Source organism: Momordica charantia, assembly GCF_013281855.1.
Source record: "Momordica charantia cultivar OHB3-1 chromosome 2 unlocalized genomic scaffold, Mcharantia_2.0 BLBB01000002.1, whole genome shotgun sequence".
Taxonomy (NCBI): Eukaryota; Viridiplantae; Streptophyta; class Magnoliopsida; order Cucurbitales; family Cucurbitaceae; genus Momordica; species Momordica charantia.
Genome location: NW_028275160.1, coordinates 18,931,967 through 18,959,390, shown reverse-complemented (window position 1 = coordinate 18,959,390; position 27,424 = coordinate 18,931,967). Strand labels below are relative to the sequence as shown.

At 31.8% G+C, this 27,424-nt stretch overlaps 1 long non-coding RNA gene and 1 pseudogene across 1 annotated transcript; both read right to left on the bottom strand.

Moving 5' to 3' along the window:
* Positions 1-2,524: 2,524 nt before the first annotated feature.
* Positions 2,525-18,879, bottom strand: LOC148212982 (zinc finger BED domain-containing protein RICESLEEPER 2-like; annotated as a pseudogene).
* Positions 18,880-24,670: 5,791 nt separating this feature from the next.
* LOC111022279 (uncharacterized) lies at positions 24,671-25,775 on the bottom strand. The gene is made up of 3 exons (XR_015789196.1): positions 25,632-25,775; positions 25,471-25,541; positions 24,671-24,902 (listed from the first exon to the last, which is right to left on the bottom strand). It is a non-coding gene; the product is annotated as an uncharacterized LOC111022279 (long non-coding RNA).
* Positions 25,776-27,424: the final 1,649 nt, after the last annotated feature.

Sequence of the window (27,424 nt, the reverse complement as noted above, 5' to 3'; positions counted from 1 at the left end):
AATGAGGGAAAAAAAGTTTCCTCCTAGTATGAAAGTTTTGATAAATATGCAAAAATCTCACATAAAAAAAACAAATTTTGAATTTGTTTTAAAAAAATGTAGGAAAAAAATTATTTTCTTCGATGCATGTAATTTGTTTGAGAGAGAGGAAAAAAATCCTAAATAATTAAGGTAATTAATCAAAATTCATGATAATACAATGCAAGTCTTATATGACTCATGATACAAAAATGCATGATTCTATGTCTGTATTCACATTATTTACACTTAGAAATGTTGATGCATGACACGTGGACGCGGATTAATTTTCAAAGCTTTTGTATTTTTTAGATTTTTCCCATGTAAATGCTTAATAAATGACAAATTGATGATATAGTGATGTATGGATGGTAAAAAGATGGGTTTCAATGCAAGACATTAATGCAATTATTGACTTTGAACGACTTTGTATTTTTAAGGTTTTTTCTTATTTTCTTAAATTCAAATGATGTTATTAAATATAAATGAGAAATTGATAACACGAGGAAAACAAGTTTGATCAATGACACACAAATGTAATATTTATTTATATTCTTTAAAAGAAATGTGTTTTATTTTCCCCTTATCAATGATATCAATAATGTATGAGATGATAAAATATGTGGAAAAAATGTATGACATGAATACAATACAATTGTGAATCTAATTTTTTTAGGAAATATCTTTCATTAATTAACTTGAATGTTTATAAGATGCTAATAAAAAGTATGATGATATTGGTATGAGAATTATTAAAATGATAAATCATATGCCATAAACCAATTATTGATCAAATTTACTTTTTAAATTTTTTGAAAATATGAAAAAGTAATTTTTTAACACTTCAAATAGACTTTTAAATTTTTCAAAAGATTAAAAGATCAACAATTTAAAATTGGAAATTTTCACAAATTGATGAATCCAACCATCCATTTAGGTGTACACATACTAAATTGTGAATTTCGAATACAAAATAAATACTTGAAAAAAGTGAGCAAAACAAATAATTAAAAATGGTTTTGACACACAATTTTTTATAATTAACTGTAGTTGTCTTTTAATGTTGTGTGGGTAATTCTACATTCTAGTGGATGAGGTCCCCAAATAATCCCAATACTATGAAAATAACAATTAATTTGAGCAAGATTTTTTCATGCACTTGGAGGTTAGAACTCTTCCATGGTTGACACTACTATACCGTCAATTGTAATTGTATAAGGTATAGTTCAGGCATAAAGCTGTAGTTGCATGTGAATTATATGAATTACCTTAACTAAATAAATGATATTATTAATAAAGAGGTATTTTTCAATTAACCGCAAGAAATGTTACGGTGTTGGCAATTTTAACCCCTAGTTGGATAAGGTTTTCAAATAATCCAAATGTTATGAAAATAACAAAAGAATTAATTTGAGCGAATTAAATAAAGTGAACTAATAAATAAAATGAAATGAAATAATTAATAAACAAACATTGTTTAAAAAAATGATATGGTGTTGGCAATTAATTTAATCTCTAAATGGCAAATGTCCTCAAATAATCTCAATGTTACAAAAATAACAAAAGAATTGATTTGAGTGAGGATTTTTCATGTTCCAACATGGGGACCAGAACCCCTCAAAGGCCAACACTACGACATACTCTATTCTAATCCCATGTGGTATTAGCCCGGGTAGAGGACTTGTGAGTGTGCAAAATGCGTGATGACATGTAAACTAAAATTGCACAAATGAACTTAAAAGTATAAATAAGATTTACAACAAATAAAACAAAATGGACCAACAAATTACAAAGGATAATAAAAAGATACCATATAGTAGGGGTGAAAATCTGGTGGTTCGGTTTGGTTTTTGATCAGGGAAAAAGAACCGAAATCGATTCGGTTAAATAGAGGCAACAACTGAACCGAATCGATAAAAACCGGTTCGGTTCAGATCCGAACTAATTTTTTTTTTCTTCCTTCCTTCTTTCCTTCATTCTCTCCCTTCCTTCCTAAATGTAAATTTTAAATTATGTTCTAACAAACCTAACATTACATTTTTATTAAAATACGTGATCAAGTATATAACATCTACTTTTGAAGTTTAAAAGGTAGTGTCTAGAAGTTGAAAGAAACAAGATTCTAAATATCTTTTTAAGTAAACAAATATTTCAATAATGAGATTTACAAAATTCTAATAAAAACTACAAAATGTAACAAGTTCAATCTCAATTTCTGTCATGACTCCAATTCCATCTCTAGACTTCAGAACTCTACAAAAGAAACAAGAATTGTTAGTTAATATATAGTATAAAATAAATTATTAATGAAATAGAGATAAACAATATTTGAGAGTAGAAGTTAAACCCGTAGGATCGAATTTCATGGTTTCGAATGCAACTTCCATCTCCTTACGTATGATTGAGTATTCTAAATAAGAAAGAAAAACAACTAGTTTATAAAAATTCATGAAATAGAATAAACAAAATTTTCAAACAAATATTATAATGACATGACTAGTTACCTTCATCAATTTCTTCTGCTCCATCGATTTCTTCACACATGTCATCAAGAGGTTTAGATTGAAGCCAATTTTGAGCACAAATCAGTGCCTATGCAGTTTGAGGAGTTAATGAACCCCTAAAAGAATCCAACACCTGTCCTCCAGTACTAAAAGCTGACTCAGATGGAACAGTAGATATAGAAATGCTGTAGATATCCCTAGCTACTTGGCTAATAACCTTAAATCGACTAGAATTCACCTTCCACCAGTTTAATAAATCAAAATTTTCATCTTCAGCAGAAGTCTCATCTAGATAACGAGTGACTTCTGTTTTTCCATCATATGAATCTTTTTTCTTACTCTGTTTATATCTATCATGAACAGCAGCACTTACCTTATAAATTCCAATTCCACCAGATGCACTAGAAGAAATAGATGGTATTTCACCTTGACCACTTGATGTTTTTACGGGTGTCGATTGTGTTTGGGAGTGATATTCCTTTGGCATTGACAGTCTTGTATACTAGTTATCACACAATCGACGTAGTGTTGCTTCAACCTTATTTGTCCACAAATTTGCACTTTCTTCCTCTAGAAATTCATGAAAGCAATAACTCATATAATTTAACTTATATCTAGGGTCAAGAACTACTGCAACATATAACAATAAGTTGATCTTCTCACTTGTAGTTACACCCCAATACTTGTTAAATTTTGTTTGCATGTTTAATGTCATTTTACTCAACAAGTCATTTTTATACAAAGAGTATTCATGAATTGTTTCCTGAACCAAACACGCTTCGTGGAAGAATATATTGAAGTCACGGACATGGATGCTGAAAATTTTAGAGTAACATCTGAAAATATTTTCAAGAACCCTACGAATAGTCTAACATTATCCCAATCTTCATTAGTTGGTCTGTCACCTTCTGCAATATAATTTCGGTCATGATCCTCTAATCTTTCAAACGTCTTTTGGAACTTAATTGCTCCATCCGACATAGTGAAGGATGAATTCCATCGTGTTGGGACATCCATAGTCAGACAACTCTTTGTTGAAATGCTATCTTCTTTAGCAAAATCTTTAAATATTTGTAATCTTGTAGGAGATGACCTAACATACTTTACAGCATTTCTAATTCGAAGGATAGATAAATGCAAATTCTTTAAAGCATCACCAACAATCAAATTTAAGATATGAGCACAACATCGAACATGGAGAAATTCACCATCTAACACCAACATGTTTCTCTCATTAAGCTTTCTAGTCAAATATGTCATTGCTCCATCATTTGAGCTAGCATTATCAACCGTCACAGTAAAAATTTTGTCAATGTCCCAACTTTGCAAGCATTTTTCAATTGCTCTTCCTATGGTATCTCCTTTGTGATTAGCTATTTGACAAAAGTTTAAAATTCTTTTGTGTATGTTTCAATCACCATCAATGAAATGAGCTGTTATAACCATATAATTAATATTTTGGACTGAAGTCGAAGTATCAGTCGTCAAACAAACTCGTTGACCACTTCGACTTAAAGCACTTTTTAACTTCTTTTTCTCAACCATGTACAATTGAAAACAATCCTTTGCAACAGTGTTTCGTGATGGAATTATAAACTTAGGATTCAATGTCTTGCAAAATTTATGAAATCCTTCACTTTCGACAAACTTAAATGGCAATTCATCCAATATGACCATACAAGCAAGCATCGTTCTACAATTCTCTTGAGCAAACGATGTAGCTAACAAATTTGTTTCAGAATTCCCCGTTCCTTCAACACAATCCTCAGTGTACTTCTTACATTTCTCTAAGTGTTTTTTCAAATTTGTCGTCTCATTCCTTTTAGAATTACATGCATATGTAGTTCCACAATATTTACAAGTAGCCCTAGGAAATTCAATATCACATCCTTCTACTCTAACAAAATGTTCCCATACATCTGAACCACCTTTAGAGCGTTTTCTTTTACCAATCAATCTTACTTTACTACTAGCAACAAGGTTAATTAGTATTATCAAAGTCACCCAATGGAAGAGTTTGACTAGAATGACTTATTTTAGAAAACTCAGATGAAGTCATCGTGTGAATTAATAAGATAAAATTAAACCTCCTAAATAAAAACAAACAAAAGAGACTCAACCCATTCACACCAACAAGAATAATGGAAATAGAGTAAAGCTAACACCATTACAAGAGCCTTCAAACTTAGTTTTCAGAAGGAAAATTATGAAGTTTCAAAAAATATCAATTGACACTTCAACCCACCTCTGCTCCAATCTAAACTAGAATATAGAGAACAAATTATTCACCTTAATATGCAGCCAATTGCAAAAATGGCAAAAAGGAAAACTTTAGTGCAGTTTGTAAAAGCATATAAATAATTTCATAAACCCAAGAACAAAGAAACAAGGTTATAGTTATACAGTATAGCTTGGACAGGACTTCTAAACTGGCACTATATCAAAGCATTACAAGCTACCCAAGCGTTAACTCATCGTCTCAGACAGTCAGCTTATACATGACCATTTTAAATTTTTGATAGGAAGAACAGTGAAACTTTAATTAACTGAGAAAAAGGATCTGCTAGAGCACAGAAATTGTGATTCACACAGTTATATATAGCCCTTTGAGAAAAAAACCCTATGAATTTCACATATGATCATGACCAGACTTGGGCCGTACCTGGGACTGTGGCAGTGTAGGTATTTCCCACTAACCCAGCTAGCATCTGGGAACATTTTTCGCAGCACTGCACCAGCAGTCTTTTTCCCATTCACAGGAATAGTGCAGCAAGATAAATAAGACAGCAATTGCCATTCATTATGATATCAAATCCAAACAACTTATCCACCACAATATGTAATGCAATGCATCCAAAAAGCAAGAATCCTTCCAATATAACACCAAATGATCTTTTCAATTCCACTCTTAGCTTCACAAAATCAAATTAGAGTCCACAGAAAAGACAGTACACAGCTTTCAACTCTTATTTTATCTATCTACTACTCTATTCAATCACATTATCAAGACAATACCATTCTAATTTTCATATAAACTTCAGACAATGTGCACATTTGTTAAGTCTAATATCTTCTCAGGTTGGGTATTCAAAAGTCCCCTTAATCTCAAAAAATCATTTCTGTTTTGGTTTTGGTGACTATCTCAAAAAGGAATTGACCCAACACCCATAAGCCTCAATGAACCAAGAATAATGAAGACACAAATTGGGTACCAAAAAGAAATTACCCATAAGCCTCGAATCATTAAGAACAGTGATAACAATATAACACGAATTGGGTATAAAACAAATCATAAAACTAAATAGGAAACAATCGACTCTAACCTTGCAGGTCGTTCAAGAGCACCACGTCCTCGTTCAAGAGTACACTGAAAATATCGTTCGTTCAAGAGCACCACGTTGTTGGTTGTGATTTGTTGTCGTCACCGACGTCGGTCAGGATGGTCGCAGTTGCTGGTCGGGATGGTCGCAGTCGCCAGTGGGGATGGTCGCCGTCGCAGGTGGGGATGGTCGCCGTCACACTTTTCAGTTTTCACAGAGAGAGAGGTGGGGTGGGTTACGGCCTTACGGGGGGTTGAGGGTGAGGGATTGATTAAGAGGCACACTTAATTTTTTAGGTTAAATCAAAATCGAACGAACCGAATCGAAAATTTTCAGTTTGGGTCGGTTTCGATTTGGTTCAAATTTTATCTTAACCGAACCGACCCGAACCGGTTCGGTTCGGATCGATTTTTCGGTTCGATTTGATCTGTTACACTTCTACCATATAGTGGGTTGGCTCTGTTAAGGTGGTACCTAGTTGAGTCGCCAAGTTATGGCAATGTGATTGCGAACCGAGCGACCAACATCCTCTTTTATGGGTCTCTTAAAATAAAAGATGTTAGAGTCGCCACAAATCATGTTGCGGGTGTGATTGGTCACCCAATTTGAAGAAAGGTAAATTGGTCTACGGAAATTAGATTGAGTTCGGGAGTCATGTATGTCTAGGGGAAGTGTTAGCATCCTACAATACCCGTCTAAACAACTACTAGTATTTTAGTTTTTATTATCCAATTTATAAATGAATAGAGATCCAGAAAAAAAAAATTTATTTTAATTTTTTAAATGTCTCATGTTTATTAATTTACATTTTAGAAGTAAAACATGGATTAATTATTATGGGTGACATAAATGTTATTCAAAATATTGAAATTTATTTTTAAGAAAAATTGAATGTATTTAAGGAATTTAATAAATTCCAAAAAGATAATACTAAATCTCTCTTTTGTTTTTTAGAAAAATGGTTAGTCGGTTTTGAAATTTATTTTAATTGTTTTTAATTATTAAAATTAATTTTAATGGAAAAATTCATGTATTTATGCAATTTATAAAATCCACAGAGAACACTACCTTTTCTAAAATTATGGAAATTGACACTTTATTTATATCAGAATTTTCATGTATTTATGAATTTTAAGAAAATTCACAAAGAAAGCACTACTAATTCTCAATTTTGATATTTTATTGTTTGTAAAGTAATTGACTTTTTAAATTTTTATATTGATGAAGGATTTCATGTATTTATGGAATTTTAACAAAAACCATAAAACAAAACACTACTCAACCTCCAAAATTAAATATTTATTGTTTCCATTTTTTTTTCAAATTTAAGAAGCTAATATGGAATAAAAAGAAAAATATTTACATATCTAAAAGTTAGTTTCTCCATATCATTTGCCATTTTTAAAATAAAAAATAAACTAAATTCAAATTAATAATATCTGCAAAATGAAAAGAGGTCATGTATTCAAAATTCAAACACAAGTAACAAATATGTGAAATTAAAATGGAAAGCAAATCAAAATCAAAATCAATAATAACTAATACCAATATTATAGAGAAGCAGGTTACAGTGCATAACGAAAATCAAATACAAACAACCATGTTCTATACAATAATATAAAATCAAATTTAATCCCCTTATTTAACATTTTGAAATAATAGCATGCATTTGTTGGATCACAATGACAACCCTTGAGGGGTGAGTAGGGTTTAATGAAACTTTATAAATTTCTTGATACGGTGGACCCAATTTAAATAAATAAATAAACTTTCTATAAACATGTAAACCACAAAATTAATCAATAAATTAAAGATAACATTTCAAGCACCCAAATTCATTTCAATTTGAATATTACAAGTAAGACATAAACAACAAATTCTAACAATTAATTTCATGCAATTTATAATAAAGAAAATTAATTGCAAAAATTAAATAGAGGATAGTTAAAGAAAATAACACCAGAAATTTTATAGTGGTTCGGCAACATCGGCCTACTCCACTTCCCAAGCTCTTGTTGGGTGTTCAAATGAAGAATTCGACTCTTTCCACGACTTAGAGTCCAACCGGTACAATGTTCTTTTTCGTGAGCAAGAATAAATTTGATCCTTTTCACGGTTCAGGATCAAATGGTTACAAATGCTCTTTTTCGAGCTCAAGAGCAACCCTTGCAAAGATTTGAGATTTTGAATGCACAAGCTTACTAAAACTATCCGTAAATAGTGTTTGTTATCATCAAAACCTTTGGTGTGATTAAGTTCGTAAAGCTAATAATCTCACCCTTTTTTATGATCACAAACTACTTGAATGGCTTTTTAACAAGGAAAGTAGACAATGAAAATGGTTACAATTGTTTTTTAAAATAGTGAGGGGGAACTTGAATATGACCTTTTATGGGCTAAACAAATGATGCTATTGTTGGAATTTTTTGAATAAAATTATTTTTGTTAAAATTGAAGAATCACAACTTTTCATGAACTGGTATGTGTTTTGTAAAGGTTATGTCCTTTTATCAAAAGACATAACTTTACATAAAAAGATATGACTATTTGAATGGCTACAAATAGTCTATAAATACATGATTCTTTTCAGTTTTGTAATAAAGAAAACTATCCCTCAAAATTCTCTCATTTCTCCTATGTACGAGTACTTAAATACTTTTAGTTCATTGAGTCGTGTATGTGGAGTGCTGCATTCACAGGTTGGTATATTTGTCCTATCCTGGGAGATAATTGTTCATAAAACCTCGAGCACCGTAGAGGGAACAAAATTGTCTTAAGGAAACAACGCTACGTTGGGTTCAGATTATTTTATTTCATGTTTCCCTAAGTTTTCTATGCATATTTCTCCAACAATCTTAAGACAATTTTGATAAGGTTTTTCTTTTTTTTGTTTACGCATCTCTCTAACGGATTTTGTTTAGTCCATAGCCCTGATCATTGCATATTATTGGGATTTTTTCCTTATGGTTTTATGGATACTATAATTGTTGATTCCGTATTGGTTACTATGTTCCAATTTTCTTGATGGTTTTCATAAGTTTATCAAGGATCGATGATGCTTATTTTCTTAATTAAGTTATTTTGTTAAGAAAACTTGAGTGGATATTATATTCTTTTGAGTCAATGTTGAAATTGGGTATTTTGACATGTATGTATTAACCTTGTTATTTACATGGTCAATTCTTTACATAGAATTTACTTTGTTTCGTTATGCTCCATGCTGCATAATTTAATAGCACCTTTATAGTTAATTATCGTTGGATAAAATTGTTTGGTGGTGTTATTTGTTTATTATGTTTATCAAATTTTGAGAAAGTATTTTTTTGTGATGAATTCAGAAAAATATGATTGATGATTGGTCCATACCACATGGTGGTAGAAATCAAAAGGTAAAGGCCTGAGTAGTCTAATGGTAATGAGTTCAAACGATAACAACAAAAGATGTTGTTCTATCTCAAAACTTTGAGTTTGACACAATTTCTCAAGGAGGATGCTCCTGTTATGGTTGAAGGTGATGAGTTTCTATAATCAAGAAATAGATAATTGTAAGTCAGTGTAAGCTCCGCTAATAAATAAAGGAAATCAGTTTTGAGCAAACATAAGATTATGTGATATAAATACTTTCAGAACTCATCAGGGCATAGAATCAATAAATATAGTAAATGCATCAAAACATATAACCTTCATTTCAAATCAAAATAAAAATTGCAATAAAGCAATGATCATCAATTTTACAAAGAAAATTCAATATAAATAGAAAAATAATAGTATCACTCCCCTAAACCTATGGATTATATAGAGTTTGGACAAGTAAAAACTCCCCCTAAATGCATGAGACATTAATTTCATATATAAAAGATAAAGACACACAAATGATTTAGAACCAATAACTTTATCAGAAAATAACATCAGGAAATAAGTTATAATATAGAGTAAACATGAGTCAACAATTAAGATTATAAAACTTTACAATTTCGTGGGGCAATTAATAAATAGGTCATAATTCAATTACAATTTCATGGGGCAATTAAAAAATAAGTCATAATTCAAAAATGATTTGCATCACAAATTCTCATTTTAAAACGGTATTGCTCGCTCTATAAGTAAGCATACTCCAAAAAATATTATCAATAAATTTCAAGGAATTACATGGTTAAACTCAAACACACGACTTAAATAATTTAAAACTTTCTCAATAACTCAATTAACCATAATAAATAATGCATAAGACAAAATATTCCAACATAATAAATAACTTATTAATCATGGAATTTACAAGTTTTAATTTTCTCACAAGCAATTTCAAATAAAAATTCAAACTTTGAAACATTGAGAGATAATACCAATTAAAATTATAGCATTTATAAACTTTTAAACACTTTAACAACAAACAATTTCATAACTTATAGTCATATACCTATTGATGAGACTTAATTTAAAAATAGGCTAAATATTGAATTACATATAAATATATATCCATCACAAGAATAAAACTCAAGGAATTTAGACATGATACCAAAGTTATTGCAAGCAAGTATATATTGATCACAAATACAATCAAATTTAAATAATTTAGGTACAATATCAAATTTTATGCAAAAAAAGAGATGATAATTCCATGCAAGATATATCACATCAAATGTTTGAATAAAATACCAATATGAGAGATTAAAAAAATATATCAATAATAAATACAATCAAATATATATCTACACTATGTTAGAATGGGAGGATCTTTGAAAAATTTTTTTTGACATTCTTGTCACTTCTTAATTTATTAATTTAAAAATTATGCCATTAATAATTCATTATAAATATTAAATAAATTATTAATAATTAAATATCAAATAATAATAAATATATATGATCTAAATAAGGTTAGAATGCAAAAACTTAGAATACAAAATGTTTTCTACACCATGAAATTATTTTTTTTCTTTAGCAACAATTCATATTAGAATTTCAAAAGTTTTGTAACATTTTATCTCCTACCACTATAAAAACATACTTTCTTTCACTATTTTTTTCACAACACTTATTTCTCTCCAAACATTGCTCTCAAATATTATTCAATCTGAAAAAAATCTCAAAATCATGTTGGTGGCATATTCATCAAGTTGTAGAGGGTACCTGTGTAAAATCTATATCTTGAATCCAAGATTTCGTTATCGTTCCATAATTTATGAGGTTAAATAATAGTGATGGTGAAGTATCAGCATATTTTAGATTAGTGTATAGCTAAAGTTTGATTTTTTTGTTGTTGTTACGATTGTTTTTTATTGTTCTTGTATAACTAGTGTTTCATGTATTCAAAATGTTTTTTTTAGAAAATAATAATAATGTATTGTTTTATTACGAGCTCATGTTGATTTTGCCGGAAAAAAAAATCGTGTAAGGATATCAAAAAGTTTTTAATTAATTGTAAATAGTAAATTAATAAATTAATTATCAACAATAATTTGTATGAAATCTAAAAAGTTTGAATATATAACTTTTTGTCTCTTCCTTTTCCAATAATATAATTTCAAATTCTTTTAAATAATTTTAATAATTTTAATAATATTATGAAGTTGGATGGAAAATACTCCGTGGTATCGAACTAGTCTTAATAAAAGATAAAAGATTTATTAAATTACACAATGAATAGAGATTCAAACAAAATAAAAAAATATTCATGCACTCCCACTGTCAAAGAGATTAACTATCAATATCAAATATTATACAAATTTTAAGAGAAATCATGATCAAAACATGTAAAGTAAGTTTTAAAAGCGTTTATAAAAACTCAAAATCATTTCTTTCAAGGAGTTCATGACAAAAAAAACAATTTCAAACTAAAAATACTTAATACCAAATGTAGGAGTGAAGCTCAAACAATAAAGTAAGCTTAGAACATATTTAATGAAATTCATTTTTTAGCAAAGAATTAACCAAGGTCGAGAAAAAAATTTTAATTTTCTTAAGAAAACTTCTTTCCCAATTTAAGGGATTATTACAAAATAATTTTAAAGATCATATTAAGTAATCACAAAAATTTCAAAAACATCATACAAAAATAATTTTTATAACAATTAAATCACAAATAAATAATAATTATATTTGTTCTTATGAGGAAGGTCAAAAGAAAAAAATTAACACTTTAATTATTCCACAAATCCATAGTAGTAATGATGATAAAATAAAGTCTATCCATCAAACAATTCAATAAAATAAGATTCAATCATGTCTTAAAAAAAACATATCGACTATCCATTAAAGCATTAATAACTAATCATAAATTTTCAATTGACACACTATCATAATATAAGCATTTCAAATTCAATTACAAACGTAATATCATCAAATGTATCAAAATCAATTCAATATTGAAATTAAAATAATAAAGTTAGCTTTTCCCAAAAAATAATAAAGTTATCAAATAAAAGTTTTTTCTTATGAAGCACCAAGGAGGTATAATGTTGCTTTTATGATCCATTTCTTTATGAACCAAGCAACCATCAAAATTTGAATTTTGGAGCCAACCTACAAATGACTTTCAAGAAGGCTTTCTTGGGTTCATTTAGGTTAGTACTATTAATTTTTGGAACCCATTTCTTTTTAATTACAATATTCATACTATTCATATCATTCAATTTAGACAAGTAACATGAATATGCTTTATGACCAAATTTTCCGCAAGAGAAGAAAGAAATATTATGCTTGAATCTTTCTTCAGAAAATGTCTATGCATATTATTTTTCATATAAATGTTCTACTTTTAAGAGTATTTTGAAAATTTTCACATAAATGTTCATTTTAAGAGTATTTTGAAATTTTGCTTTATAAGAAACATTTATCTTAGGAAATCTATTTTGATAATTTCTTAATTTAAAGCAATTTGGTCTAACGTCATAATAATGACATATTGGCACAAAACTAGCATTATGCATAAGTTTTGTCTGAGAGCGAAAATGATTAGGCACAAATTTAGGTACAACATATTTATGCATATCACATGTTGGTACAACATAAGGCAAAACATCATTATGCATAGTAGAAGAAGCTTTAATAAAAATAGTTTTAAAACTAGATGGGGTGATACTCTCATCAACATAACCAAGTCCTCTTTTGTCATTTAACGATTTGCACATGTCAATAATTTTATCTAATTGTTGTGCTCCTATTGTCAGTTTCTTAATAGACTCTTTAGCACAATTAAGTTTGTTTAAAAGATTCGACTTTTTTTTTTAAGAACTTTAGTAAGTTCATTTAACTCAAAGATATCATGCTCAATAAATTTAATCTTATCTAACAAAATGCATGTTTCTTCATCACATGAATTTTCAATAACATCATACTTTACAATATTATTGATAATACTTTTCAAGTATGAATTTTCACCAACCAAGGATTTATTTTCAACCATTAAATCATTGAAGTCATTTTTCAATTCTAAGGACGATGAGTTAATTTTCTCATTTTCTTCCTTCGTATTTTCTAGCTCATTTAATAAGTTATTGTTCTCACAAGCTAGCCTATTATTTTTCTTTTGAAGAGACATGTATTTACAACCTAATTTTTTAAATTTATCTTTAATATTATTGTTGACACGACCCGTCCCAAAATACCTACTAGCCCTAGAATGAGTCTCGCTGACTGTTGAACGAATTTGTATCCCTTATGTGCAAGTATAAACGTTCGTTGTAACAAGTAAAAAAAAAGTTCGAATCCACAGGAAATGCTTGCTAAACACTTCAATAGTTGCTTAAGATAGATAAAACTTAAATGCAATATGTTAAACAACAAAAACAATGAGGGTAATACATAAAATAAATGCGGCGGCGCTCAGTAAATACAATAAATCTGAACCTAAATTGAAGTCGAGTAGCTTTTTAACAAGGAAAGTAGACAATGAAAATGGTTACAATTGCCTTTTTAAAAGAGTGAGGGGGAACTTGAGTATGACCTTTTATGGGCTAAAGAAATGATGCTATTGTTGGAATATTTTGAATAAAATTATTTTTGTTAAAATTGAAGAATCACAACTTTTCATGAACTGGTATGTCTTTTGTAAAGGTTATGTCCTTTTATCAAAAGACATAACTTTACATGAAAAGATATGACTATTTGAATGGCTACAAATAGTCTATAAATACGTGATTCTTTTCAGTTTTGTAATAAAGAAAACTATCCCTCAAAATTCTCTCATTTCTCCTATGTACGAGTACTTAAATACTTTTAGTTCGTTGAGTCCTGTATGTGGAGTGTTGCATTCACAGGTTGGTATATCCGTCCTATCCTGGGAGACAATTGTTCATAAAACCTCGAGCACCGTAGAGGGAACAAAATTGTCTTAAGGAAACAACCCTACGTTGGGTTCGGATTATTTTATTTCATGTTTCCCTAAGTTTTCTATGCATATTTCTCCAACAATCTTAATACAATTTTGATAAGGTTTTTCTTTTTTTTGTTTACGCATCTCTCTAACGGATTTTGTTTAGTCCATAGCCCTGATCATTGCATATTATTGGGATTTTTTCCTTACGGTTTTATGGATACTATAATTGTTGATTCCGTATTGGTCACTATGTTCCAATTTCCTTGATGGTTTCATAAGTTTTTCAAGGATCGATGATGCTTATTTTCTTAATTAAGTTATTTTGTTAAGAAAACTTGAGTGGATATTATATTCTTTTGAGTCAATGTTGAAATTGGGTATCTTGACATGTATCTATTAACCTTGTTATTTACATGGTCAATTCTTTACATAGAATTTACTTTGTTTAGTTATGCTCCATGCTGCATAATTTAATAACACCTTTATAGTTAATTATCGTTGGATAAAATTGTTTGGTGGTGTTATTTGTTTATTATGTTTATCAAATTTTGAGAAAGTATTTTTTGTGATGAATTCAGAAAAATATGATCAGCAGTAGCAACGTGATTCTGGCATTACCCTCCCCCTGCGCATTGATTTGAGGTGTTCCAACGGTTTGGTTCCACTGCGGTGTCTCCGTACAGGTCCGGCGAGATCCCAGTGGTGGCGTGCGACTCCTCCACGACAATCCACAGCTGCTGGGGTGTTCTCCAACCTACAGGAGCTATGACCATCATGGGCTGGCTCTGATCTAGCGACCCTGAACCTTGATCTACGATGCTCAGCCCAATTTCATGATGATTCGTTCATTCCAGCGACATTCAACATTGACCCATACAATAACGAAGCCCGATTTATGATGCCCACCCTTGTACAAAGTCGAGTTGCGATACCCACCCTTTTCAGCATTGATTCGACGTTGACCCACCTCTATTCGGACCTCAAGTTGCGATACGCACCCGCTTCGATCGACGTCAATCCAGAAAAGATCCAATCGTTTCAGTAAAGTTCAATCGGTAACGACCTCCTTGAACATTCTTTTAGAATTTTTTATTGTGATCGGAATTGGATTTTAACATGCGGTTTTATTTTTGTTGCCTAGGGGTCGAACCAATATAAGAGCTAGGAGCTGATAGGCATGTTTGTAAGTAGTACTTGGGGCAGGTGTGTGCAGTGTGGTGTGCTCTTGGAATGGTTTATTGCTGCATTCTAATATAATCGTGCATCGTTTGTATTTATAATTGTTGGTCATGCTTTGAGAATTTCTGATTGATATTGTTGGATTTGCATCTTGCTGTGCTCCTGCAAATTACCTACCTGTGTTGTATTTCTTGGCTCTACTTTGCTTACCTTTGTTGGTTTTCTTACCTTTCTCACATGAACTTATTGGTTCCACTTTCTCGTTGATTTTGGTGTAGGCACAAATGCAGTAACAAGTGTAGTTGCATCAGTTCCTTCATCTGGAATTGTGGGTCCGTCATAACTAAATTCACTTATCGTTGTTACTGCCTTACATTACTCTTTACCTTCTCGTTCTCGCTTAGGATTCTCTGTGTGTCCTGACAACGTACCTTGAGGTCTTAACCTCAATCCATTTGTTATCTGTCCCATTTGCATCTCCAAATTTCTCATGGCAACATAAATCATTGTCATGTATTCTTTCATCATGGTCTCAAAACTTCCATTATTACCTTCTTACTGAGTATTGTTCTACACTCTTTGTTGGTTGTATTGTTGTGATGGTGCGTGAATGCTTGTGCTTTAATTTTGTTTTAGAAAAACAATAAAGAAAAGACAAAAACAACGCAAAGAAGGAGATGTAAAGGAACCTACCTTTGAAGACCATTCTTCTCCGTAGTTCAACGACACCACCAACAAGTCTTCTCCGCTATTCTCTAGGCAAAGATCGGTTTGTGGGAATCGTCTTTTGAATGGAGAGGGAGTACTTGACATAAAGCTTTTTGAGAGAATTTGATCTAACCCCACCAAAATGCAACCTTTTGCATTTTATAGAGAGGGAGAGAAGTGGGGAGGAACCAGAGGAAGCAACATCCCCACCCACCAACTTCCCACTTCCTTACAAAATGCAAAGAAGCGGGTTGTTTAATAAAATTAAAATTAATCCAATTTTAATTTAATTAGTTAATTAATCAATTATTAATCTAATTAGTTAATAATAATAATTAAATATCCTATATTTAATTAAAGCTTTACTTGAATCATATTCAAATGTATATCTCTCTTATAACCTATAGTTTTAATGCGAATCTCATTCACGTTAATTTTAACGTATAGTTTTAATATGAATCTAATTCATATTAATTATTATTAGAATATGTTGTACTAAAAAAAATTATTATTTGAATCTTATTCAAACATAACTCTCATGATGTATAGTTTAATTATGAATGTCATTCATAATTAACTTTATATTATAATTAATGTATCTATATACATTATGTTAATTATATCTTATAAAATTAACCTACAATCCCTCATTTAAATTGAAAAACTCAAATTCTTTAAAAAAAAAGCTTTGATTCTTGTTTTACCCGTTCTGCGCTAGCGGAGGTCTAATGGACCTATACATCAAAAGCTCCAACGTTACAAGATTAATTGGTTAAACTCATTAACCACCTTAATCAACATATGTTAACTGCGGGTTACTCCACTAAAAATCCGTAGTTGCACTCTTCTCACTATAGAATATTTATGTGTCCACAGATATCGACCATTAACAACAAGTCAATCCTTTACGAGTCCTTGTAACTCTAGCTAGGTCAAATTACCATTTTACCCTTGAGTTACATCTTGTTCCGTAAATACCACTGCTCATTTAATAAACAACCCGGTTATGGTCCGACCAATAACTGAAAATCCCTCTCGGGCCAGTGAGAGGGTGGGACCCCTTGTTCAAGTCCCAGAGTCAGCACTTAAGGGAACACGCATCTACTCCCCCAAAGTCAGGAAGGAATGAATTCCATCTTGTGTAGTTATGTTTCCAGCTCCCCACTTGGTCTCGTCTCTAAAATGGTAGGAATGTTGAGTTGGCGACTCGGGTCACTCTCATTTACACAAATCAAAGGACAAGCCCTTATGGGCAGGAGTCATAACTCACTCAGGATTGAAAATGAGTTACCTGATCATCCTATGAAATAGCAATCTATTAGCCAACAGCATTACATCTAAAGAGTTGGCTATTTCCGGTCCGATATTATACAAACTCATTATATAGGATACCCCCACTCGCATGTCTCCACACGAACGACTTGGATCGGGTCGTTTGTAACATTTACAAAGTGTGTCGTATCCGTAGTGTTGCCAGGATAAAGTACCAAACCTTATCCATATACTACAGACCCTTTAGGTTATTCTCGGGACATTATCCATTTATATATCGAGGGTATATCAAATATATACCCAGTATATATATTGTCGCGACCACATGAAAATAACCTTGGATGTTTAGTTTATTGGATTTGGAAAATATAATGTTGTAAACTCGTCAACAATTTGATTGAATAAGAAAACATAACTTTATTGAATATAAATTTGTTTTTACAAAATTACAAACTACGAGTTCAGGGCAACACATTCAACACCTCCAACCTGGGTTGTATGTGTTTTAACACAAGTTAAAATTATGTTGGGCACATTGACCTACATAATAAACAGATGCTGAATTTGCCTAAAAGTTTTCATATAAGTGGTTATCACGACAATAAACACAAAATATATTAGAAATTTGCAAAACAGGAGAAGGTTCAGGAATCGTCGCTAAAGTAGCAGTTTTGTTGGCCTACTCCATTGCCAACACCTTTAACATTTGATTCATGGCCGCCATTTGAGCTTGAATTGAAGCTGCGGTGTCTAACTCGAAAATTCCCACTGATGCTTGCTTCTTTGGCAATGACCTTCCTAATTCTCCTTGATCATTAATGTCTGTCATCCTGTTCAAAATATCTACTATCTCGTTATCTAACTTTTCTAACAATGAACCATTGACTGCAATGTTCAACACCATTCTAGAAGGACGATCTAATCCTCTGTAGAATTGCTCAATTTGTACACATGCGAGCAATCCATGGCTTGAGCATGTCCTAAGTAATTCTTTGAACTGTTCCCAAGCTTCTTGAACTGCTTCATTCTTCTTTTGTCGTGTCTTCTCGAAGATTTTCGTTCATTGTCAAAGTATGATACTTTGCCAAAAAATTCTCCGTCAGTCCCGCCGAAGTTGTGATAGAATCTGGTTCTAGCACATCCAGCCATGTCCTTGCTTTGTCCCTGAGAGAAAAATGAAATAATTTAAGCCTTAATGCATCTTTAGAAACATTTGGAATTTGAAATACATTAGTAATCTCAATAAAAGATTTGAGATGGGAGTAGGGATCTTCATTAGTCAATCCTCCAAATTGTCTCATTGTCTACAACATCTGAAACATGACCGGCTTAAGCTCGAACTGTGCGGCTTGGGGTAAGGGGTTACTTATCCCTGAGTGTAAGTTATTGAAGCATGAGTAACATAATCATACTTGGCTACATCTCGGTTATTGGCTAAAAGTATTGGTTTAGGAACTTCTCCTACTCGGTTTGCTCCTTCACCAGCCATATCTCCATTCACATGTGGATCTTGTGGAGGTGTATGATCTCGCATTAGAGGATTTCGTGGATTAGGATTCATCTCGATGGTCTCATCAACTTCTTTCTTTTTTTTTTCTTTTTGTATTCTCAATCTCTTATCCTGTTTTCTCCTTTTAAGGGTCCTTCCAATTTATGGATCAAAGTTCAACCAACTAAATCCTATACTCATACAGAACTCCCTTAAAAATTAGATATAACAATTAAGTCTCAAAACAAAGGTATGAAACAATCACAGTATGAAACAATTCACTTGAAAAGAAAATGATTTTGAAAAATAAGTCCCTAGCAACGGTGCCAAAAACTTGTTGGGATTTTCTCTACCTTAAAATATGTGAGATAGGTGCAAATGTACATGGTCCCAAGTAATACTCATAAGTAATTCCAAGGTCAAATCTTGAGGAACTTTTACTTTCTAAATGAACTTATGAAGTGAAGTGCTTAAAAAATGCAATTTTGGGTTATGGGAAGAATGATGACAAAAGTTGTTGTTTGGGGTTGCAAATATCAAGCTTTTTATAAAACATAACCTGCTGCTTCATGCCTTAGTTCTGATAGAAAATATGGAAGATACACAGTTTAGGGGAAAAGCACCAACCACTGGTGGAAATTTGAGTTCTACTCTTTCACTAACCTCTTTGGGTTGCTGCATAGAATAGGGTAACCTATAAGTATATTTCTATCTATGATTACAATCCTAGAGTGTATTAATCAACTAATTTGTATTTATGGGAGAGAGTGCCTATTTTTAGAACCATAGTTTAGGCATTTAAGTCTAAGTCAAATCCAATATTGGTTTCCTATTATTTTACCTAACCTAACCTTTTCAGTGTTGGGGTTTGGTGATCAGTTTCCCAGTGGCAAAACGAAAAAAGACGTAAAAAAATTTTTAGAAACTGACCCAAGAATGCGTCAGGCACTTTTTGGGCGTTTTCTCGATCATGTTAAAATTAAATCATTTTTGGCTAAGACATTCCACAGAGTGGTTGAAAACTAAATTAGTGCATGATTAAAGGAAAGAAATTGCATTAAACATAAAAGAAATAATTTGCATTGGATGAAATTAAATAATAATGATGTACAAAGAGTTCTAGCTTAACCTTCTTTTTTTTCAAGCTTGAACGGAGTTTAAACTCGCTTAAAATCTTTAAATGAATAAAATAAACGAAGAACAAAGGAAAAAACTTGAATTAAAATAACAAAGAAGCTTTCGAAAATACAAGTAAATAACTACAACGATCTCTAACTTAAAAAACGAAAACTACAGCTGAGAGTAAATGAAATTAAGGCTGGTTTGGTGAGGGGAGGCTCCCTTTAAATAGGACTTCAAATTGGTTGAAATCCCAACCAAAATAGGAGAAAATGTGTTGAGATCTTCCAAACAACCTCAAATTGACTTGGGTCGGGCGGTTTACGATCTACCTAACCACCTGTGAATTGACTCTCATACCCTACATAAGTGAAACACTCATTTTGGGAAAAACTGCAAAAAAAAGCGCCATACACATGGGAAAACTATGAGTTTCTTCCATCTTTGACCACATTTTTCTTCCATTTTTTTCAAAATACTTTATATTTCAAATTATCCAGAATATATAATGACGCATAGGGGTGTATAGATGTAGATGAGAAACGGATCCGACCAATCAAACCGAAAACGGCTGATCAATTTTTACTCATAATTGGCGGTCAGTCGGTTTTGTATTTACAAAACCGACTAGTTGGTCAATTGGTTACTATAAATCTACCTTAAACGACTAACTGACAGATATATGTGTAAAAAAAAAAAACTAGTGGATTACTATAAATTTGCCCAAAACGACTGACCGACCAATATTTATGTAAAAAAAAAAAAAACTTTTAGAGCAAGTATCACTCTTTTCTACTTTTGTAATTAATTTCTCATACATTTCTCTCTCTCTCTTTTTTCCCTCCCTTCCATTTTTTACTTTAATTATTCCTTCATTCAGGTGGTTTCATCTCTTCCCCATCTTCTCACTCACATCTCCCCTGCCCTCCCACAACCCTCTCCCTTCCGTTTTTCCACCGCCAACCACTCGCCGTCCTGCCCCACTTCGCCGCACCCAGCCCTCTGCCTTCGATTTTCACAGTGATGTAGCCCTCTACCACTCAACACCTTTAAGCCCCACCCACTGCCATCGTAACCCAACCCTACCTCTACAACTCTCATTGTTTGTGTAAAACAAAAAAAAGGCCGTTTGTTGAAAACTGTCTGACCAAACCGACAAAAACTCAACTGACGGAGGCTTTATCTATTCAATCGGTCGGTTTCCAAACCCTATGTCTATCGATGGAAGTTTTGGCCTAAAAATTGACTTGACGAACCAATTTACACTCGTGGTGACGAAGATAGAGTTGCTACAGCTATCGAGAAGTTTCTTATCTCATTTGATTAGCTACATAGCAGAGCAGTTAGGTGATTGATAGTGGTGTGTCAATTCATGCTACATCCATAAGGGATTTCTTTGCATCCTATACATGTGGTGATTTTAGTAGTGTTAGGATGGGTAATGATGGAAAAGCTAAAGTTAGCTGTATTTGTGATGTGCACTTAGAGACCAAAAATGGTACTATGCAACAATGTTAACTATATCCATGATATTTGCATGAATGTAATATCCACATATAAATTTGACGATGAAGGTTTCTGTAATACCTTCTACAATTGTAAATGTAAGCTTACTAGAGGCTCAATAATTATAGCTAAGGGAGAGAAGTGTTCCACGCCATATTTGATGCAAGCAAAGGTTATTGATTCTACAATAAATATAGTGGATGATGAAGAAGGTTTTGAACTTTGGCATAAGAGACTCTGTCATATTAGTGAGAAGGGATCGATGATTTTGATAAAAAAGAGTCATATTTTTGGTATAAAGAATACACTTTTAAAAGGATGTGCTATTTGTTTAGTAGGGAAATAAAAAACAGTTTCTTTTAATGCATCTCAGCACTCAAGGAAACCAAATATTACTTGACTTGGTATATTATTCTATATATGGTCCTATGAAGACAAAAACACTTGGAGGTTCCTCATATTTTGTGACATTTATAGACGATCATTCGAAGAAAACATGAGTCTACACATTGAAGACTAAAGATCAGGTATTGCAAGTGTTTATACAGTTTCATGCCCTTGTTGAAAAAGAAACTAGTAAGAAGTTGAAGTGCATTAGTACTGATAATGGGAGGTGAGTATTAGACCTTTTGATGAGTATTAAAGAAGCCTTGATATTAGACATCAAGAGACACCTCCTAAGACTCATCAATTAAATGGGCTAGCTAAGAGAATAAACATAATACTAGTTGAGCGGGTGAGATGTTTTCTTTCACAGTCACAGGTGTCAAGATCGTTTTAGGTGAAACATTAAGCATAGTTGTGTATGTTTTGAATCTCATGCCATGTGTTTCTTTGACTTTTGAAGTTTTGAATAGAATTTAGTATGATAAAGAGTTATATACTGTAATCACCCGCGTGTCTTTGGGTGTAAAGCTTTCGTACATGTTCCTAAAGATGAGAGATTGAAGCATGATACAAAGACAAGACCATGTGTGTTCCTTGGCTATGGTCAAGATGAGTTCAGTTATAAATTGTATGATTTAGTACAAAAGAAGCACATATAAGTCGGAATGTTGTATTTGTTGAGGATCAAACCATACAAGATATTGAGAAGACAGAGATAAAACAGAGTTTTTAGCACACTGATGATTTGGTTGACTTATATTTTGTTCCTTCCACACTACTTTCTATCCATACTAAGGATGAGGTTTAGAATGATCAATTTCATGATACAGATGAGGTAGATGACGATGTTCATGAACAAAAATGAACAGATGAGCAGAGTTTCATATGCTTTAATAGTTTGGAGTTTGGTGTACGTTAGAGTATGCACTAGATCAGATATTATCCATGTTGTTGGTGTTGTTGGTTGTTTTATGTCCAATTCGAAAAAAAGGGCATTGGGAGGTAGTAAAGTGAATCATGAGATATTTGCAGAGTACTTCCAGTTTGAAGCTCACTTTTGGAACTAGAAAGCTTGTGATAGTTGGTTACACTGATTCACATATGATAGGAGATTTAGATAACCCAAAGTCTACTTATGACTATTTTATGATATTTGCAGGTGGTGCAGTGTCATGGCAGTCAAGATTACTAAAGTGTGTTGCACTTTCTACGACTGAAGCAGAGTATATTGCAGTAACAGAGACATGCAAGGAGAGTTGTGGATGTGGTAAGAATTCAACATTTCATTTGTTAACGAAACATATAGATGTGAGGTATTACTAGATGAGAGATGCTCTCAATGATGGATTAAAAGAGTTAGAAAAGAAAAAGATTCGTACATAATCGCTTTCAACCCGATCAAAGGTTGATTCGTGGTCCGATCGAGGTGAAATCTTGACAGCATGTTTACAACATGAAAGTCTTCAAGTTGGATGGTGGAGCTTTCTTTTCGAGCTGCCTACAGTCAAATATAGTGGTAGTTGGATGCCACTTTTAAGTGAGATCGTTCTACTTTGCTTTTAATTTCACCCGAAAAGGCGTCATACTAATGGAGACAATTATCCTCATCTATATATCATAGATCTGCCCTTGTCTAGCCAATGTGGGACTCTGTTTGCATTCTCCTCTCAAGTAGTCAACCATTTGTTCACACTCGTCGCTCTGATACCACTTGTTAAGGACAAGTGTGCCATTGTACCCAGTTATCTTCACAATGGTATGATATTGTCCAAATTTGAACATAATCCTCACGATTTTGCTTTTGATTTCACCCAAAAGACCTTATACCAATAAAGATAATTGTCCTCATCTATATACCATGGATCATTCTCTTGGTTAGCCAATATGGAATTTTAATTTATCTACATTTCCCTTACAAACTCAACAATATATATTTCAGTTGTATTATATTTTTTAAAATAAAGTTGTGATTTAATATCCAGCCATGCTTTCCCTGTATATACAACCATATAGCAGTGGTAGCCACAAGAGACAGTGGAGCACATATTCCTAACATCAACCATAGCAAGGCTTTATATAATTGCAGTCGTTTTCGTGCAACAATATTTTTAGATGCCGCTAATAAAACTAATTAACCATCAAACTAATCAAAATACAAAGGAATTAACTAATCGAATTTAAAATATTTTTCATTGTTAATATTATAGTTTCTAAATTTTCTAGAATTAAACTATAAGTTTTTTTTTCTTTTTTTTTTTTTTTATATCGAGTTAAACTATAAGCTCTAGTTACAATAACTTTGTAAATAGTGTGATTGCTTAACATGTTTCGTTAATGCTAAATTATCCAATGTAGCTATTGACTTTATCATTTAACGTTTTAAATTAATATTTTAATTTTACTCCTAATCACCTAATTTTTGTTTAAAAAAACATTTCATAAGAAAGTTTGATTAAAATCTTTTCCATTTTTTTAATATAAATGCTTGACAGAATTAACAAAATAAAAAAAAACTCAACATGCTGGAAACAAATTAAAATCAGAGAGTTTGACATATATAACTCAACCAACGGAGTTTTAACAATAGATTTTTTTAATTTACAACAATTTGGATACTTTGACATATAATGTGTCTCAATTCATGCTTTCAATATATTTAGTTGAAAGAAAACTTCTGCCATTTGCTTAAATAATTCTATACGATTAACAAAAATTTTCAGACATTGAGGAAACTTGAATATATGGATAATAGACATGACAAAATTCTCTATATATATAGTTTGCTAAGAAGCTGAACCATATGATGTATATTATGATATTGAGAAAAAAGAATGTCAAAAAGTATGGAACATTTTTGCGGATCAAAATTTCCCATGTCACACTTGGGGAAAGTAGATCACATATTGAGCGTAAAATGCAAAAGCTGGGACACATATTACAGTACTACGAGAATTAGTTGTCTTCGAAAACCATATCCTTTCGGATTGATATGACAAATTGATGAAAAATAACATGGGACGGAGACTGACTTGGAATTGAGCTTCAAATCTTCCTTGATAACCTTCAATTACGCAATGTCCTCCCTGAAATACATCACCCAACAAACTCCTTTGAAATGTTCTATTGAATTTGACATTTAACTTTAAAGTTTAACTTATATTTTGATTAGATTGCTAAACCTTTGTGCTTATTTTATTTTAAACTATAAACTTTCAAATGTTGTATTATAATCTATTAAATTTAAAATATTTTGTTTTAATTGTTAAACTAAATTACATGAAATTATTTTGAAACTCGACACCTTCCCTTTGGAATCTAATTTTAAACACTTATCCATGCAATATTTGTTGGATCAAATAAATGAATCAAAGATAGGTGTGTCCATATCTGATCTCTATTACATAAATAAATTTAAAAAGTCTAAAGTCAATTACTAAAATAGTCAAAGCATAATGTCTTATAATTTATTATTTATAAACCAAAAAAATAAAAGAAACATTAAATTTAAAAAATCAAACTAAGATTGAAACCTAACTTGTCTTTTTTTGAACTTATCGTAACCCGCTTAAATAAAATGAAAAAAATTAAAAAAAGGCAAAAAGAAAAAAAAAAAGAGTCCAATATTGTGATATTTGGTGACGGGGACAATACCTCTTTGGTAAGAACAATCTCTCTATCTGCAATATAGAATCTGACTTGTGAATCCGTGAGAGTAGCGTGAACTGTGATAGACGACGATCAAAAGTTATGAAAAAACAAATACAAATTTGTTTAAAAGTAAATAATAAAGAAGAAAGAAGAGATTTGGTTACTTGGACGATGAAAATATATAGCCAGTTCTCTTATAATGCGTCTGAAGTCCGTGGAGTGAATGGAGAAGAACTTTTCTTGATCAACGAGTCCCAAATCTTGCACTTGCGAAGACGAGAGCGTGAGTTGACGCTTCAAGTACGTTTCGTAACCTGCAGGTGAGATTAGTAAGTAAGGAAGAGTGGGAAATATTCTTGGGGAATCTTGAAGAATCAAGAAGGCTTACTCGGGGACTCGAATCGGAGGATCATGAGGGCGGCGTTGCCCTGGAAATGCATGGTCATGGAAGGGAAGAAGCGGCCCTCGAGCATGGCGCCGCGGAAGGAGGGGATGAACATCCGGAGGCAGAGATTGCGGTCGACGGAGTAGTGGGAGAAGAAGGGCTGCGACATTTGGAGCGTGGCGAAGAAGCGAGGGGAAGGGTTGAAGGTGATTATGGAGAAGGAGTCGCGGGAGAAGTTGGCGTCCGCTGTGTTCGAAACTTGAGCCAGTATGGAGGTTGCGTTCAACACTGTGTCAATGTGCAAAAGCCTGATGAAGAACATATTCCTAATCTCAAAAGGGCGCCCAAGGAAGGATCAATTTAATTCGCCTTTTTTATACTACACCACCCCTCCCTTGCCCACCATTGTTTTTTTTATTTTAGTTTTTAATTTTCCATATCATTTGGTTTTTGAACTCTTAAAAGGTCTATTTTAGTCCTAGAAGTTTGTTTTTGTCATCGTTCTTGTTCGACTTTAAATGTCTTGTCTATAAGGTGTTGATGTTGTCGATGCTTATCATCTTTATTTGTATTGATTTGTCTTTGCTAGAGATAAGCTAGGTTAGCACACTAAACAAATAATTGTATTTATAATATGTAAATATAGCATAATGGATAATTAAGCTATAAAAAGAAAAACATGGAAAACAAATTTTAGGCCCCTAAATAAAAAAAATTTAAATCCCTTATTTACTTTCCCCAGTAGAAATGCGGGCTTTAGTGACAGTTAAAAACTGTCATAGACTTCATTTATGACAGTTTAATAATTGTCATCTTTTAAGACATGAAGAAAAGTGATATCATGACAGTTTGAAAAAATTGTCATAAATACAATTACAAGGATTATTATAGTTTGTCATAAATGAATCATTCATCACAGTTAACAACTGTCACAAATAACATATTTGATGACAATTTATATTTGTCATGAAATAGAGCAAAAAAATCGTATCTTAGTCGAATAAGACGTTTTCACGACAGTTTTTAATTGTCAAGAAAACCCTTTTAACAACATTTTTTAAGTGTCACGACAAATCGCATAATGACAATTTAACAAATGTCATGAAATATTTAATAACGACATTTTATTCATTGTCATGAAAATTTATATAACGACAACTAGTAACAGTCATAGTATATGTAATAACATGTTTTAAGAATCACAAAAAATTATTTTGTGACAATTTAAATCTTTTTTGTTGACGTTTACAACTATCATAAAACCTTTAACCATGACAATAATTGACTTTGGACATTGTCAAAAGAAGTTTAACAATGACAATTTACATCTCTTTTGTTGACATTTATTGCACTTTTTTAACTGTCATAACTATGAAATTGATAACAATTTTCATATAACTGAATAAAACATATGATAACAGGTTTTTTAAAGTTATTTTCCACAACAATAGCTAGTACCTGTCCATTATGACATATTTCAGATACAAAATCGTATATAGTTTTACATCAACCCCGTGCATTATTAAACTATATTCAAATGTAGATGAACCAAGTATATAAATATTCATATGT